Here is an 18,712-nt window from a genome sequence, read left to right on the forward strand (position 1 = left end):
GTCTAACGTTTGAAATTAATAAATCTCCAAAAATAGTAAACAAACAAACAACAAACAGAAACATTCGTACGATTCGTTCACAAGTATTATCCATTACTAATTAAAATGTCCTTATTTTTCATTCATAAGCTATAATTTTCAAATGAATATTCAAGATAATGAACGAATGTTCTTGTATTTTTGTCCAATTATTTGGAGCTTTCCCAAGTGTATAATGGAATATTTCCATCATTGTATATGCAAAAACTGGAACACGTTGCACATACAGTACCAGAGTATTTCCACCTAGGTTCCCCCAAAAGTGATAGTTGTGCGCATGACTCTTCCAGTGAGCGAAATTCATTCCACGTTTGGCCCTGGGCAACAGTTTGTTGGACTATGTCCAAAGTTCAAATGATGTATTAGAGAATAACTTCCTGAAATCAACAATTGGTTGTTTCGATGGGAGGCCAAATAACATATCCGAAAAAAGCAATTGTATATCGAACAAGAAAAACTCAAATGTATCCCAGCGGAAGAAGAAAGGTTTGTTCGAGTCCTTACACTCCGCACGGTATCAGCCAATCGTCTCTCGAGCAGCGGTTTGACTGATTCCCCTGGAAATTATCAAAACAAAAACGCAGCACAACGAAAAACTTCTGGTAAATCAACACTTGCTATCATTGCACTTGCTCCATTCGTTTCAGTTGATTATCAGCTCTTGAGGACACAGGACGCAGGTCGTTGTCTGTGTTTGATATTGTAGAAATTTTCAACAAGAGTTTCTGATATACTTTATATAACTGCTGAAGCTTACACTATCTTTTCCCGGGTCTATGTGTTGTGAATAGATGTTGTAAAAGGAGAGTGATTCGAACAAGCTGCGTTCCAAGTTAACTGGTGTATACATTGTTTTATGCTGATTTTGTGCTGGTTTTTATCCAGTGTGAAAGTGAGTCTAGTCATCTAACCGGCAATAGTTTATATTTAATGAAGCAGTTATTGTGGTCATCGCTTTATGCTACTAAAAAGTTGATCATAGCTGAAAATCTCTAGAATATCGTTGTGACTAGGATATCTAAGATGCGTACACAAAGTGTAGAGTGCGAATGAGTGGAAGCGAAGAGGCGGGAAGTCAACCCTGAAGTGCTGTCGGGATTGGAAGGCCACGTCTAGGGAAAGTGTAGTATTACATTCTCCGGGCCGCGCTTCGGAAAACACTAACATTATTGAAACAGCGTTTTTTCACGTGCTGGATAACTAGGCTTCCAGTGCTGCTACGCTTGGAATCAACAGTCCATGAGTTTGGCAATTGGTGTGTGGATTAACCGGAAGTGAGACTGAAAATAAACATTTTATTTGTGAGTATATATTCCTCTTGAAATATATTTTTTTATTTACGAAACATTTGGAAATGGAAACTAAGAATACTTAAATGAACTTGAGTTTCCACAAAATTGTAACAGAAACATATACTTGTTTATTTTACAATGAAATGAAATTTTGTATTTGAAAGTCAAATTGTAAAAGGAAAGCTGTGCAGTGGGACGATGAATGATCGGAAAATATATAACTAAACTTCTCAGGAATAAGGATAATAAGTTTTAAGCTTCTGTCATTTTGTCTAACAAAGTGGTTAATGTATTATCGAAGGTGAAGAAAACCACACAGCGACATTAATTAACGAGACATCAATGTGCTAGAATAAAGCAAGATTAATTAGATTTCCTTAATTTTGTTTCTTTGGCATCTGAAATACGGCTCAGAAACTCACTTTTCTATGTTTCTCTTGTATACATCTGTATATGGAATAATGAAACTGCTCAAGTGTCGCCTGTTGATTGATATACATTCACAATATGCAAGTATTACATGATAGATGACTATAACATCTCTGAAGTCCCATTTCAAATTCATGAAAATACCTAAAAATATTGGTAGTACAAACAAGTTCGATCCGATTTATTTGTTTGAAAATGCAACTATCCTAACGAAATTAATGAACGGATTGATTGAAGTTTTGTCCGTCGCTCTTTATCTCATATCTCATGCAATTTTTGAATTCCATCTTCAAAAAATGACTTGTTTGGAGAAAAGGAAAATTCGAATTCATTACGATAATTGATTACGTACAATTACGATTCATCGGCAAGAAAATCTACAAGCATCCGATGTTCTGATTGCACTTTTCTCTCAATGAAAAGGGTAACTGAAAACGCTTCCGCGAATGTGGCTTGACACAAAATTCATTATTTAAGTAAATGTGACAGTTTTTTTGCATTAAAATTTCTCTGAAATTGCCAGAGGAGTTCTACGAATGGAGGCGTTCTAGGCGCAGTTGAATCATCAATACGATTGAAGCCCAAAGACATATCGATTTTGAGGTAACTCAAACGTTCAGGTTGGTCAAAAGGAGGAGTTCATTGTGGTATCCAGCACACATCACAGTTTCCAGATCACTTTAACTGAAGGTCATTAGGGGAAAAGGGGGGAATTTGGACCACCTAAGTAAATCGCCTAATATTTCCAAACCAATACGGTCTAAATAAAAAATGTCAAATTGTATACTGAGCTACACTTGTTTTCTCTCAATAAATAATGTTTTATCAATATATAAAGCTTCAATCTACTAAATATATCATAAAATAAAAGAAATGATTTTTGGACATTAAAATTTGATGCGGGGTGATTTGGACCGTCTGTGGGGTGATTTGGTCCAGTGCGTTTCATCGAAAAAAATATACTTATGTTTATGTAACGTATTTTGGGATAATGTTACAATCAGTAACAATGTTTTGAGATCGATACCAGGTGTCTTGGCCAGATTCCAGACCAGAAAAGTTGGATTGACACCATCTCGAATTCTGCATGAATCTTTTCACTGTTGGTCGAGTATTTTCAAACACTTTTGATGATTGGTCAAAGAAAATCCGTTCTCGATGGCCTGCGTTGCTCTTTCAAGCTCCTCCTTCTTCCAACGTTGTCTGTCCATCCTCTTCTTGTAATTCAGCGGCATCTGGAATCAATTAGACCAAAGAAAAGTCTCAAACCTGTAGGACCAATTCACCCCACAAAAACGTGTCCATATCACCCCACACAACACGCGAAAATTAAAATGCAGTTAATTTAATTTATTGTTATCAAACTGTTTCGCTACATCAAATTGTTCCTCTTCTGTAGGCGAACAGAACTTAATACACGAAAAGTTTGTTTTATCAGATGGAAAACCTTAAAACCACGATCGGAAAACTCACATTTTTTTGATGCTCAAAGTATTTGCTGTATTTATGCTACCGTTTCCCTCTACTTGTGAAGTTTTGCCAAAGTTTTTTTACGGTTCAACAATAGAAGGAAATGACATTATAGAAAATCCAAGTTGAGCCATAATTTTTGAGATAAAGGGGTGGTCCAAATCACCCCATATGACCAAATCACCCCGTGATACCCTACTACTGAAAGAAACACAAATTGATTAAGTTTCTATGAACTGTCGGATAAACTCGAGCTTTATTGACGACGGAATCTCAATATTTATGTTTTGTAAATGGCTAAATTTAGTTCAAAATTGTTGGTCGTCAGTGCTCAGCACTGTATTGGGTGTGCAATTCGTTCCATTTTTTTCAAATTGCGTGTGAACCAGAATTTCTCATCCGCTATTTGTCAAATAGTTTTTAAATCGAACAGCAACATGAGGCCAAGTGTTGTCATGATGGAATGTTATCAACTCGTGTCTGGTCGTAAAATCTGGACGAATTTCAGCAATAGCTCGCTTTAAAGGGATCAATTGTTGCCTGTTGAAGTCTCCATTGATCGTCTGACCAGGTTTTAGCAGCTCTTAGTGAATCACACCTTTTTGATCCCACCAAATACAGAGCATTAGGGGGTCTTCGTAGCCACTTGGTTACGCGTTCGCTTACTAAGCGATCGGTCGTGAGTTCAAACTCAGGACCCTCAATTGACCATCTTTGTGTTGTTATAGAATAACTACGTCCATGCAAACATCATCAGCGATGGAGATCGATCCACGGTCGAAATTAGATCGATTCATCCATACAACTGCTCTGCTCTGCAAGAAACATCGGGCTGCTGTTCTATAAATAACCCAACAATGATCAATATCAACTGTCTCCGCTGTCCGGTCTGCTGAACAATGGAAGAACAGAAAGAATACCCTTACGCCGAAATGGCTACTACTGTGTAATTTACCATAATGTAATGGAACAGAAAACTTAAATGGCTACTAAATGGCTACTACTAACTACTGTGTAATTTACAGTTTATAGAAACATAAACATATGTGCATGTACACGATTAAAACCCGGCTCTGTTACAGCTAAAATGCTAATGAGCCTAATAAATAAATAAATGGGATAAAATAAAATAAATACAGAGCATTACTTTGGTACGGTGGATATTTGGCTTCGGTGTTGACGTTCCTGGTCGGCCGGGGAAGAAAAACAACAACAATCATGCACGCTATAAAACGATGAACGCTGGCTCAACATCCGTAGCCATAACGATTGCCTGTCCACTTATTAAGTGGACGACCGTTGGTTAAATCTCAGGACTCTCCATTCATTGGTCTTCTAATAGTCGTAGAGGCGAATGAACATTGTAGTTAAAAACCTCTATAATAGAAAAAAAAAATCAATCAATCGCCCACCACGATAACATCGAAAGAAACAACATAGGAAGAAGTAACCTTTCCAAAGCTTTCAGTCGAGAGAATCAAGCCGGAACACAACCACTGAAGAGAGGTCCACTCGTTCAGCCAATTGGAGCTTGAAGGTTCTCGCAAACACAGACAACCACAAATTGATCTTAACTGAACTAAACACCGTCGATACCCAAATTATAGGTACGTTCCTTTTGCCGATGTTAATTGGAACTTATGTTTGGTCAAAAAGCAAAAATCGAGCATGTGGCCGTTGAGTGTACTTTTTACGTTGGCAGAATTTTAACACAATTGTTCAAGTGGTTTGTCGAGATGGCATGCAGATCCGTCAAAAAATCATGTGCGTCGTCCTGAAAAATCAATTGTCCATTCCTACATGGGAATTCGTCATTCGACGGTGTTCCGGATGTTGAAGTCATTCAAGGAGACCCAAGGAGACAACCCAGCGATGGTCAGGCAGCGGCAGAACACCGAAGATAGCTGATCAGGTGAAGGCCGGGAAGCTGTTGAGTCTGTTCAAACGTCGGCCGAATCTATCGATTCAAAGTTTGTAGCGAAAATGACAGAAGTTTCCATTTGGTTTGTCCGAAGAACGATGAAACGCGCCGATTTCCACGTCTACAAAGTTCGGCGGAACGACAAACAAACCCCGACGAGACCTTCACCAAGGCGGACCCAAAAGTAGTCGCTGGGATAGTAGTTTTTACGTTCTCGCAACTTATTCATAATACTAACATTAATACAATTACTAAAGGAACACATTCAATGGCCAGGGTAATAAAATATAAAAGAAATCTATATATATATATATATATATATATATATATATATATATATATATATATATATATATATATATATAAATGGATTTCTGTCTGTCTGATTCTCATGGACTCAGAAACTACTGAACCGATCGACATGAAAATTGGTATGTAGGGGTTTTTGGGGCCGGGGAAGGTTTTCGTGATAGTTTGAGACCCCTCCCCCTCTCTAAGGGTGGGCTGCCATACAAATGAAGCACAAATTTCTGCATTACTCGAGAATTAATCAAGCAAATGGAAAAATGGAACCAAACTGAGCATATGGAGGTTTTAGGGTGCAATAAATGTTCCTATGATGATTAGACTCTCCACTCCCTCTTTAAGGGGGGGGGGGGGGTGATGTGTCTGCCATACAATTGAAACACAAATTTCTGCATAACTCGAAAACTAATCAAGCAAATGGAGCCACATTTGGCATGTAATGGTTTTACGGGGCGCGAAACGTTTCTATGGTGAATACACTCCTCCTCCTTTCTAAGGTGGGCTGCCATACAAACGAAACACAAATTTATGCGTAACTAGAGCACTGATTAAGCACAATTTGGGATGTGAGGGTTTTTGGGTATGAGAAATGTTTCTTTAATAGTATGACACCCCTCCTTCCTCTGGGATGGAAAGGGGGTCCCATAAAAATATTACACATATTTCAACCAAAAATATTCCAACCAAACATGACCATTGAAAATAATCGGAAAACTCTGAAGGACAAAAGAAAAATTCGGAAAATTAAATTCCCATATGTTCTACAATTACATAGTGACAAGTGCTGTTAGTCCATTTGATGTTTGCGCTAGTGAAATTGATCTTTGTTTGAAACTGGAAATGGATTTTAATGTGATGAAACACTCTCCTATATCTTCTTCTATATATATACCAAAAAAAAAAAGGATCGCCGGATGTGTTGATAAGAGCAGAACTCGAGTATGGAATTGTCCAATTTAGGACTGTCTTTATTCTATCATATTTTCTGTATAAAACATTTATTCCATGTAACGGAGAAACATTGCTACTCTGAAATTCTGTCTGAGAATAATCGGATATTATAATGATGAGTTTTATTAGAAATACTAGGAATTTTATAGTAAAAGGTAAATTCAACGGGGTCGAAAAGAAGATCAATCAATGAACAGTTCTGCGATTGGACCCATGAACTTGCTCATAGTAAGAAAACGTGAATGTTTAAAGGTATTGATAACAAAAAACAAATTTTGGGTGGAACGAAGTTTGCCGGGTCAGCTAGTAAATAATAAAATTGAAATTGAAATTGAATTTGAAATTGAATCTAGCATGACTCCCAGATCTGTAACAATTGCTTCCCGGTTCAGTGTCTGGCCATGAAGAGGGTATGTAAAGCAGGTGGATGATTTCTTCCTACAGAAACTGATAACAGAATATTTCGAAGCGTTTAAAATCATCATATTGTTGTGACACCAAGCAGCAAATGTGTCTAACTGTTGTTGAAGGAAAACTGCGTTAGTATGATCGATTATGACAATATTATTCAAATACAGCAAAAATACGAATGGACCGAGATGACTGCCTTGTACACCAGAAGATACGGAAAATGGTTGAGAAATATGATCGTCTATTTTGGCGGACATCTGACGACCCGTGAGATAAGATCGAAGACAGTTGAGAGGCAACAGAAATCTTATTGTTGATTGTGTCAAACGTAGCCTAGAAGTCAGTGTAGATAGTATCAACCTGTTTTCCGTTATCAAGTTCGCGGGTTATGAGTGATGAGTATTGCACTAGATTTGTTGATGTAGATCTGTCCTCAATAAATCCATGTTGTTCCGCGGCAATATAGCTGGAACAATTGTGTTTAACATAGTCTAGGACGATTAATCCAAAAAGTATGGACACAGCAGACAATGCCGCAATGCCTCGACAGTTCGTAACAGAATGTTTGTCGCCTTTCTTAAAAACAGGAAAAATGAACTATATAAATTCCGTCAGTAAAAATTCATTATTTTAATGAAAGGTTGAATATAGCTGCAAGTGGTGTACTCAGGACGTCTATACAGTGTTTAATCACCAAGGCGGGGATTCCATCAGGACCAATGCAGGTGTAGTTTTTCAAACGGAGACCAGCGGAGACCAGACGTCATAAATGTGGATCGGGGTTCAACGGCTAAGCACATGGGGATTTCTCTTACAGCATTTGAGACGAGTGAACATGATCGGCGATACCATCAACTGTAGACATTTCATGATCTCCATTGGACATCGTATGAGGAAGGCGGATTCCTTTCACGTGATTCCAGAAGCTTTTGGAATCAGTTCTAAGCTTATCCTGAGAGCCGATGCTGATGATTGCAAGAATATCGTCTGCCTCTCGGTCGGGAGGCAGATATACTACGCTTACGAAAACAGATTTTGACTTTAGAGTGAAGGACATCCACAGTTGTTCGACACCAGTGTAATTCGGTGGAAGGAGCTATCGAGATTGAAAAGTTGACCGAATGGCAAGTAAAACTACACCGCCATTAATTTTGGGGCTCGTGCCTCGTGACCGATCAGTGCAATCTACTGTGAACTCTGTGTTGAATGTTTGCCTAGAGACTGTTTTTTTCCAAAATATATATTTTATTAAGGCACATATGGCGTTAGCTTTACGGGGCCGGGAGTTCAATATTTTGACAATTTTTGTCTCAAGACTATGTTAGTAATATGTAACCGATTACTCGCTGTTGGCTCGAGGTTAGTATTACAAAGATTCTCATAATTGGGATGTTGCAGTCTCCAGTCTCTGTATGTGTGACCAACACGGGATACTTCCTATTGGGGTGCAACTGATCATTAATCAGCGACGCCCCCTAGTCTGTACCTCATATCAATCGTGGTGCATCTCTCTTGACTCGAGGAATCCAGGGTAGAATAGTCACTGGGCGGTACAATCTTCAGCTCGTGTAGAGTTGTCATGAGCGGTACAACCTTTGGCTCTTGTTGAATGTTCAGAGGCCTGCACAACCTTCGACCTGTGTATCTGTAAATAGTATGTGTATGTATTGCCGTGACTAAGTAAAAGTTTATCGATCGGATAGGAGGGATATGATACAGGGATACAACGGAGGAAACATCATTAAACGTTGCCATCGGCGTTTCTGAGGAACAGGTATAGATGAAGCAGAAGATCAGGATCGCGGCTACCTAAGATATCCCGGACGGAGATAACCAATTGTCTGCCTAGTGCCCTCAATGTTCTGGAAAGCTGAGAGCGGGCAGCATGGAACCGGATACACGACCAGACAACATGCTCGATGTCGTGGTAGCCATCGCCACAATCACAAAGATTGTTTGCTGCGAGCCCAATGCGATAAAGATGCGCGTTTAGGTTGTAGTGATTGGACATAAGCCGAGATATCACGCGAATGAAATCACGACCTACACTCAACCCCTTGAACCATGCACTCGTCGAGACCTTAGGGATAATCGTGTGCAACCAACGACCGAACTCATCTTCACTCCACATGCGCTGCCAACTTACGAGCGTGTGCTGACGAGGAATGTGGAAAAATTCATTATAAGCAATTTGCCTTTCAAATAGTGTGCCTTCTGATGCACACACCTTAGCTAGCGAGTCCGCTTTCTCATTCCTCGGAATCGATCAATGAGAGGGAACCCATGCTAAGGTAATCTTGAATAATTTTTCGACCAAAACACTCTATTGAGTCTTAGAGTCTTATTTTTGTTAGGAAATAAGATGAGCGTTTATCAACTTTCATTGAGCGGATTGCCTCTATTGAGCTGAGACTGTCTGAAAAAATAAAATAATAGTCGATGGGAAATGTTTCAATGATCCCTAATGCGTAGTATATCTCGCCCAGTTCAGCGACATACACGGAACAAGGATCTTTGAGTTTGAAGCACTGGAATTTTTATTGAAGATGCCGAAGCCAGTGGACCCGTTTATGAATGAACCGTCAGTAAAGAACATTTTATCAGATCTAACTCCCATATTTTTCCGAAAATATCGACAGAATAACATTGGATCGTAGATGATCTTGGATTCCATGGCTTTTTTGTCTCATGGACAGATCAAAAATGATAGAGGAATTGCAAAAATATGGGAAGCAAACTTGGTTGGAGATGCCTGGTGAAAGGTGCACGTCGTGAGTAAGATACTCATGGTATAAAGACATAAAACTTGACTGAGGAGTCAGTTGGAGTAGATTTTCGAAGTTATCAATCACCAATTCATGATCTTGCAACGGATGAGAAATCTGTAGGATAATTCTGTGAACCGAAGAGTAAGCGGGGGTACTCCTGCCAAGACTTCGAGACTCATCGTATGTGTCGAATGCAAACTAGAGACTGTGGTATCCTAGATTTAGTGTGTAGTTGGAATGACAGTTCGAGTGTATTGATTACTACATTCAGAGAGAGATGGATGTCGATTTTTGAAGAATTGAGTATCGTGTGGTTGTTTGACGGGTTATCACATTGACGATCCTGCCATACAAGATTCGCTGGATAGGAGAATGAATTTAATCCAATTCTCAGACTGGTGAGTAATAAAAAGAGAAGAGTGTGAACGATATTTTTTTCTGGCTTAGAGAAACAGATGAAACCAATCACATATATATCGAGGTAGAGTAGTAGGCGATATATATTGTTATTGGTAGGCAACATATTGTGTCGTCATTATTTGGTTCTGTGTGAATTTTATATGGACGGAACAGAACAATGTTCAAGGTACTCACGGTTTCATGTTGATTCGAGTCATGAATTCTCATGAAATCTTGCAACAGTTGGTTATTTTTTCTTGACGGATGACAGTTGTATTGTTTCTATTACTTATCTGGTGCGAAGGTCCAGAAAGTAGTCATATTCTCAGTCCTCGAAGACAGTGGCATTGCTTGATTGTAGACTATTTTCCCACATCATATACCGACACTAAGAACCTTGAAGGTACTAATACGACGAAAAAGGTAGCTAGGAACGTGAAACAGAAAAACAGTTGAGTCGGGTTAAGCCCAATGCCAACTTGTACAGAAAAGTTGTACATCGAGTTTCGGTTACGGTTGAGTCGGGTAAAGCCCAAGGCCAACTTGCACTAAAAATAAATAAATAAAATAAAACATTCAAAATTCGTCGAGTGAAGCTCAAGGCACAATTGAGTCGGGTCAAGCCCAAGGCCAACTTGTACTAAAAGTTTTGAGTCGAGTATAGCTCCAGGCCACAACAGGTGGGTCGGGTTAAGCCCAAGGCCAACTTATACTAAAAATAAATGAATAAAATAAAACAAACAAATTTCGCCGAGTGATGCTCATGGAACAGCTGAGTCGTATAATGGCCAAGACCAGCATATACATAAAATTTATTTATGTAGTCGAATATTTAAAACAAACAAATAGAAGTGAATGGATAAAAGAAATAAACAAACATTAAAAATAAATTGAAAATATTTGAAATTAAATAATTATTAAATATTTGAAAAAACAGCCACGCCGCCCGCTGATGAAATGGAACCAACATAAATGACGTTGAAGTCAAAACAAATTTAAAACTGATACTAGTTTACAACATTCATTGTTAAATTTCGGTAAAGATGAGCGGATTTCGGCGGGTGAGTGATATTTCGTCTTCGGAGGTGTCAAATGAGGAATCGGAAAGCGTTGAGAATGGAGAAAGGCCAGGAACAACATTCGTGGAAGTTGATACATCGCATAGTGTTGCGGAAGAAACAAAAGTGGTAGAGGTTAAGCAGGAAAAAGCGGCATCGAAATGACCGTCGGGCTCGTGGCTGCTCAAGCCATTTGAAGACAATTGGCCCCTAAACATGCGCACATCGGAGTCAGGGCAGCGAAAGGAAGAATTCATTCAAGCGCTGATCAAACGTTCTGTATGGAAGATTGCGATGAAGCGATGTAGAGCGATGTAGTTAAGATTGATTTTGAACGGTTTAAGACGAATAGTAGACATTATATACGGATAGAAATCAAGCAATTCGGTAGACGAGGAAAATGAAAAAAAGGATTTTTTTTAAAGGAAAATACGTGAGCGATGTTAGTTTTTTTTCCTTTTTTATATTTATTTTCATTTTCATTCAAACGGCCCAGGAGGAAGTTCCAGAATCACAATATATCACAAAGCGTCTTGACACGTGGCAAATCAGAAGACCCCAGAGATTCCTTGATGTGATCGATAAAGCTGATGAATGAATGAGATTTTTCTTGTACGATCCTTTCTGGTATCGTTATTCGTTTTAATGTGAGGGGAGGATGTGGTATCCTAGATTTAGTGTGTAGTTGGAATGACAGTTCGAGTGTATTGATTACTACATTCAGAGAGAGATGGATGTTGATTTTTGAGGAATTGACAATATTGAACGGTTCGCATCCCAGTTGATAAATACTCTGCACAGCAGAGCCTATAGAATGATAACAACAGTCGGGTAGCTTTGCATTGTGGTATTGCGTGAGATCAGAATCGAAGAAGCTGCGATGGGATGGATTTTCGACGTATGAAATGTTCGTATTTAGAGTGTGCTTGCCGGAGGAGGCAACCGTTTCCAGAACGGAACACAGGGCCAGGACGACTTTGACACTGGTCGTTTGACTCAGGATGCAGCACGACAGTGTAGTTATAGTAGTCTCCCATAATCTTTAATTCGGTGCGTCCAGTGATGCGATGTTCTAAGTTGCAGTTGGATGATTGGTTTTTTTTGGTTAGGCTCGAAACGAAAGAGAGATCTCCTAGACTCTTCCCACGCGGGACTAGCTTGGTGATTTTCAATAAAGATGAGTCTATGTTAACAATGTCATGAATATGCTGCTTCAAATCGATTTCATTCTGTTCCATTGCGAAGGAGGTAACGTAGAAGGGCATGGTCGTTGTTAGGCTGATCCTTTTTTGCGGTTTCCAGGAAGGCGGTGTTGGGCCTTGTGTTGCACCCAGCTCTAACACGCAATGCAGAATTGTTGACATCAGAGTAGATGCGAGACCGATAGTCTTCATCTTGGGTGACAATATTAGCGACAATAGTCGAGCAATTCAAGGTTTGGGTTGGAGTGGATTGGCATGAAAGGTTATTACGTGGTGGATTGTTGCACGGACGCGCCCGCTTGTTGGGGCCGATTACAAACTTTTCTGATGGTTTTGCAATTGTGCCGTTAATTTCATCATGACCCTCAAAGAATGATGTTTCGCAACAGGACATTGTATAAGTTATGCGATCATCTAAAGTCTCATTGAGAGTAAGGCAATTCAGGTCATGCAAAAACGTTGATCGATGTATTGGTTTATTTGGTCGATTTTGTTACTGTTTGCCGTAAATTGTTGAGTTGATTTTGCGGAGATTTTCCCCGTAGACACCAAGACGAGTATCCATTGAATCAGTTCGAATCATTAGCTCACGTAGAGCTTCCATGATTTCTTGGTCGTAAACGGCTGGCTCAAAATTCAAGCGACAAGCATTGCAGAATCAAAACAGCCCAACATTGGTAGTCCAAGGACCTTAGTGGACCTTAGTAAGTCCTACGCAAGCATGATGAAATGCTGTACCGCATGTTCCACTGCAGGATATTGCCCTACCTGAGTTCAAGAGTCTCGTGCAAACTTTACAGGTATCCATTCAGTTGTGGGTTGGTAACGATTCGATACCAATTCACCACTAACGACGGTAGTTGATTGCGCTCAATTTAGACCGCCAATTTATAATTAACCAGCTAACTGTGATAGACGAGTATACTCGTCATGGAGATGGTGCAAAATGTTGTGTGTTGAAGAGTATTTTGCAATTTTTGAGAAAAACCAAACATATTCTGAAATTTCAAGATGTCTACAATATTTTGAAGCTATGTCGGAATGAAACAAACAAATAGAAAATATAAACAGTTTGAGATAATGGCAAGCGTTCTCGTATGCACTGGTTGATAAAGTTTACCAGTTCGCATAATGAATTTATCTATATGCGATGATAGTGTTTTTTAGATTTTCGCATTGCTAAAAACTTAAGATCAGTAAGGAATCGCGTTACTGGTGTTCTATTTTCAAAGTCCCATTGTGTATAATACCCTGTTTGACTGAATATCACTCCATATCACGGAACGTCAACGACCCTGAGTGACGAGAAGCTCCAAAGGATGCTGAAGAGGAGGATCGAGGGAAAAGTGGCTATATCGCTGCGTGCGCTTGGCCGGAAGGTCGGTGCAACCGGTCAAACAGTGAAAAGTATCTGACGAACATGGACATACATGTCAGGAAGCGGGAGTCCCGTTCACTGGTCTCGGAGCTGCAGGCAATGACGCAGCGACAGCGGCTGAATAAGATGGTCGATTTCCCGACGAATCGTGAGCTCCGAAGTGAAGTTTATTTCACACACCAAGTTTCCTAAGAAAGTGCTGCTGTGGCTGACAATCAGCGAGAAGGGGATGTCAAAGCCGTTCTTCTTTAGCTCCGGACTGGCCGTGAACGAGGAAATTTATAGAACGAAGTGCCTGCCGGAAGTTGCTTCGTAATCAAGAAATACCATAAGGGTGAAGACGCGGTGTTCTGGCCGGATCTGGCGTCGGTCCACTACTCGAAGCGATCGTTAGAGAAGATGGAGTGACTGAACATCGATGTGGTACTCAAGTCGGCCAAAATGTTTTCTGCTGTTTTTCTTATTCCGGTCACGGACGAGACATACGTGAAGGCAAACTTCAACCAGATTCCTGGAAACATATATGAAACATGCAAAAAAGCGTGGATATTGGCGGAAGTTCGTCAATGGTTTGTCAAGGGAGACAGCTATGAGCACTCTTTGGAATACGGCTAGGAGAATGCGTGGCTGGAACCATACAAATGAAAGTGAGGAATACTCTGACCGTTGGATTTTCAAATTTGCAAGAAAGGTTTGTCCCGATTCCGTTCCTGCACAAAACGTCGTACGCGACATTCCGCTCCAAGGCGATTATGAGAATTTTTCGATGGTAGAATTCTCAATTGCACTTCTCTCATGTAACAATTCAGCTCCGGGGTCGGACAAGATTAAATTCAACTTATTGAAGAATCTTCCCGACTTGGCAAAACAGCGTTTGCTGAACTTGTTCAACAAGTTTCTGGAGTTGAATATAGTCCCGCATGACTGGAGACAAGTGAGAGTGATAGCCATACGAAAACCTAACAAGCTGGCTTGCGATCACAATTCGTATAGGCCGATTGCAATGTTATCCTGTATTCGTAAATTGTTAGAGAAAATGATTCTACTTCGTTTGGACAAGTGGGTTGAAACGAACAATTTGCTGTCAAATACGCAGTTTGGCTTCCGCCGAGGTAAAGGCACAAACGATTGTCTCGCGCTGCTATCTTCTGAAATCCAAATCGCATTTGCTCGCAAAGAACAAATGGCATCCGTTTTTCTCGATATCAAAGGGGCATTTGATTCAGTTTCCATGGAAATTATCTCAGAGAAACTTCATAATCGTGGACTTTCGCCAATTCTGAATAATTTTCTGTACAATTTACTCTCAGAAAAGCACATGTTTTTCAATCATGGCAGCTTGAAATCTTCTCGATACAGTTTTATGGGCCTACCACAAGGCTAAGTCCCCTCTTGTACAGTTTTTACGTCAATGATATGGATGATTGTCTAACTAGAGATTGCACGTTGAGACAACTTGCAGACGATGGAGTTATTTCCATCACGGGTACTAATCCCGCCGTTCTGCAAAAATCCTTGCAAGATACCCTGAACAACCTGTTCACGTGGGCTCTCAAGCTGGGTATCGAATTCTCTACGGAGAAAACCGAAATGGTCGTTTTTTCTAGGAAGCACGAACCCGCCCAATTCCAGCTTCACCTATCCGGCAAAGCAATCAGGCACTCGATGTTTTTCAAATACCTTGGAGTATATTTTGACTCTAAATGTACCTGGGGAATACACATTGCGTATTTGAAACAGAAATGCCAGCAAAGAATCAATTTTCTCCAAACAATAACCGGAACATGGTGGGGCGCCCATCCAGGAGACCTCATTCAGTTGTACAACGATATTATCAGTGTTAGAATATGGCAGTTTTTGCTTCCAATATCGTTGCTTGCGTATAGCCATGGGGTGTTTGCATTCGACACATACGATGAGTCTCGAAGTTTTGGCAGGAGTACCCCCGCTTACTCTTCGGTTCACAGAATTATCCTACAGATTTCTCATCCGTTGCAAGATCATGAATCCATTGGTGATTGATAACTTCGAAAATCTACTCCAACTGACTCCTCAGTCAAGTTTTATGTCTTTATACCATGAGTACCTTACCCATGAAGTGCACCCTTCACCGGGCATCTCCAACCAAGTTTGCTTCCCATACTTTTGCAATTCCTCTGTCAATTTTGATCTGTCCATGCGACAAAAGATCCATGGAATCCCAGATCATCTACGCTCCGATTATATTCCGGAGATATTTTCGGCAGAATATGGGAGTTAGATCTGATAAAATGTTCTTTACTGACGGTTCATGCATAAACGGGTCCACTGGCTTCGGCATCTTCAATGAAAATTCCAGTGCCTCTTTCAAACTCAAAGATCCTTGTTCCGTGTATGTCGCTGAACTGGGCGCGATATACTACGCTTTAGGGATCATTGAAACATTGCCCATCGACCATTATTTTATTTTTTCAGACAGTCTCAGCTCAATAGAGGCAATCCGCTCAATGAAAGTTGATAAACGCTCATCTTATTTCCTAACAAGAATAAGACATCTATTGAGTGTTTTGGTCGAAAAATTATTCAAGATTACCTTAGCATGGTTTCCCTCTCATTGCTCGATTCCGGGGAATGAGAAAGCGGACTCGCTAGCTAAGGTGGGCGCTTCAGAAGGCACACTATTTGAAAGGCAAATTGCTTATATCGAATTTTTTCACATTCCTCGTCAGGACACACTCGTTAGTTGGCAGCGCATGTGGAGTGAAGATGAGTTCGATCGTTGGTTACACACGATTATCCCTAATGTTTCGACGAAAGCTTGGTTTAAGGGATTGAATGTCGGTCGTGATTTCATTCGCGTGATATCTCGGCTTATGTCCAATCACTACAACCTAAACGCGCATCTCTATCGCATTGGGCTCGCAGCAAACAATCTTTGTGATTGTGGCGATGGCTACCACGACATCGAGCATATTGTCTGGTCGTGTATCCGGTTCCATGCTGCTCGCTCTCAGCTCTCTAGAGCACTGAGAGCAAAAGGCAGACAATCGGATATCCCCGTCCGGGATATCTTAGGTAGCCGTGATCCTGATCTTCTGCTTCATCTATACCTGTTCCTCAGAAACGCCGATGTCAACGTTTAATGATGTTTCCTTCATTGTGTCCCTGTTTCGTATCTCTCCTATCCGATCGATAAACTTTTACTTAGTCGCGGCAATACATACACACACTCTTTACAGATACACAGGCCAAAGGTTGTGCAGTCCACTGATCATTCAACAAGAGCCAAAGGTTGTACCGCTCATGACAACTCTACACGAACTGATGATTGCGCCGGCTAGTGACCATTCTATCCTGGATTCTTCGAGAAGACGCACCACGCTAGATATGGGGTACAGACTAGGGGGGCGTTGCTGATTAATGGTCAGCTGCATCCCAATAGGAAGTATCCCGTGTCGGGCACAGATACAGATCATTGAAGACAGCAACATAACAATTACGAAAACACTTGTAATACTAACCTCGAGCCAACCGCGAGTAATCGGTTACATATTACTAACATAGTTATAAGGCAAACATTGTCGAAATATTGAACTCCCGGCCCCGTCAGGTTGACGCCATATGAGCCTTAATAAAAATATATATTTTGGATAAAAAAAATATATATATGTGACCGCCAAGGATAAATTGGATATCTCGAGAACCTTCGGACACAGAAGATGTCAATGTTCGCCAAGAGCTTCTTAAATTGCGGCTTCTCCCTTTTCTGGAGGCTCACGACGGTTCGACGATCTTCTGGCCGGATTTGGCATCATGCCACTGCACGAAGGACGTGCTAGAGTGGTATAAGGCGAAGCATGTCGATTTCGTGTCGAAAGATCCGAATCCCTCAAACACACCGGAATTGCGCCCAATAGAAAATATTGAGCCATTATAAAGGGGCACCTTCTAAAACGACCTAAAGTGGTGGAAAATGTAGAAGAAAAGAAGAATGGGTTAACCCCTTCTCGTATTATTTAATACGTCACACTTCAAATGTTTTCACTAGCCTGCTGAGCGTTCTAACGCCCTATGTTATTCAAGTACCCACGTTAATATTCAAAAAACTGTCGATTCTGAGGTGGTGCTAAACCTTATGGCTGGGGTTAAGGCCAAGGTTCACGCATTCGGATATAGAGGAGAAATAGCTTAAATGAATGATGCAAAAACTAACTTTAATTGTTTCTTCTTACTCTCTGAAAATTTGGTGATAATCGGATAAAAACTCTAATTTTAAGAATTAATTGTGTGTGTGCGCATTTTAAACGATAAACCCTTTACCGAGACCAGTGCCTTTAGATGTGCCTGCTGCTCTTCCTGTGGTCTCACGGAAATGAGTTATTTTTGTACCAAAAGATGCCTTACCGGAACTTCGCTCGATTAAGATGTTTTGGGCCACCAGACCAGACACTTTAAAATATTTGATGCTGAAGATCGAGCTGGCTTTGGGAAAACAGTGGAAGAAAGTATCACCACCAAGTGTTGTCGCTGGTTGATTGAATGTTGTGGTTTCGTCGTCCCGTTCCGTTCGTTGTGTGGGTATCACCAAACATGAAGGCTGAAGAATCGAGGAAATAGTGCCGTAGCCGCAAGTCTAATCTCGGAGATCAAGGCCGTAGATCAAATCTGATCTCGGAGATCAAGTTCTCATTTATCTCGGATTTCATCTTCTCGATATCGTTCAATAGCAGCAGTGTCCATTGACGATCGCCATACTGATAACAATATGTTTTCATCTTCTATAGCATAATTCATTTCCATAAGAGCAATTCCAAATGAAATCGACAAACATGACTATTTTTGATTCGAATGAAAGTTTGTATTCTGTTGGGCTTGGAGGGAATATGAGTGCTGGAATATTTTGACTAGTATAACTTTTCAATAGGGCGTATCGATTTTAGAAAGATAAATCATTGATAATTTTTATCTCAAAAACTATGAGCCGTACCTAAACAGTGTATTAGTAAGAGTTATAGAGTATTAATATATATACTTGAAAAAAATAGACACTAAAAAAAAGACAATAAAGAAACATCGAATTTTTATGAATTTTCGAAACATGAAATTTTT

The 18,712-nt window shown here is 40.2% G+C and overlaps 1 protein-coding gene across 2 annotated transcripts in view; it reads left to right on the plus strand.

Moving 5' to 3' along the window:
• Positions 1-459: 459 nt before the first annotated feature.
• LOC129764222 (potassium voltage-gated channel subfamily H member 8) overlaps positions 460-18,712 on the plus strand; it is a 61,957-nt gene continuing 43,704 nt past the window's right edge. Inside the window, exon 1 of one of the 2 annotated variants that reach the window (XM_055763083.1) lies at positions 460-1,340. The gene's annotated coding sequence lies outside the window, so the exon portion shown is untranslated. The remainder of the gene's footprint in view (positions 1,341-18,712) is intronic. The other variant, XM_055763082.1, reaches the window with a different exon arrangement.

The sequence above is a fragment of the Toxorhynchites rutilus genome, chromosome 2 (genome assembly GCF_029784135.1).
Source record: "Toxorhynchites rutilus septentrionalis strain SRP chromosome 2, ASM2978413v1, whole genome shotgun sequence".
In the NCBI taxonomy this organism is placed as follows: domain Eukaryota; kingdom Metazoa; phylum Arthropoda; class Insecta; order Diptera; family Culicidae; genus Toxorhynchites; species Toxorhynchites rutilus.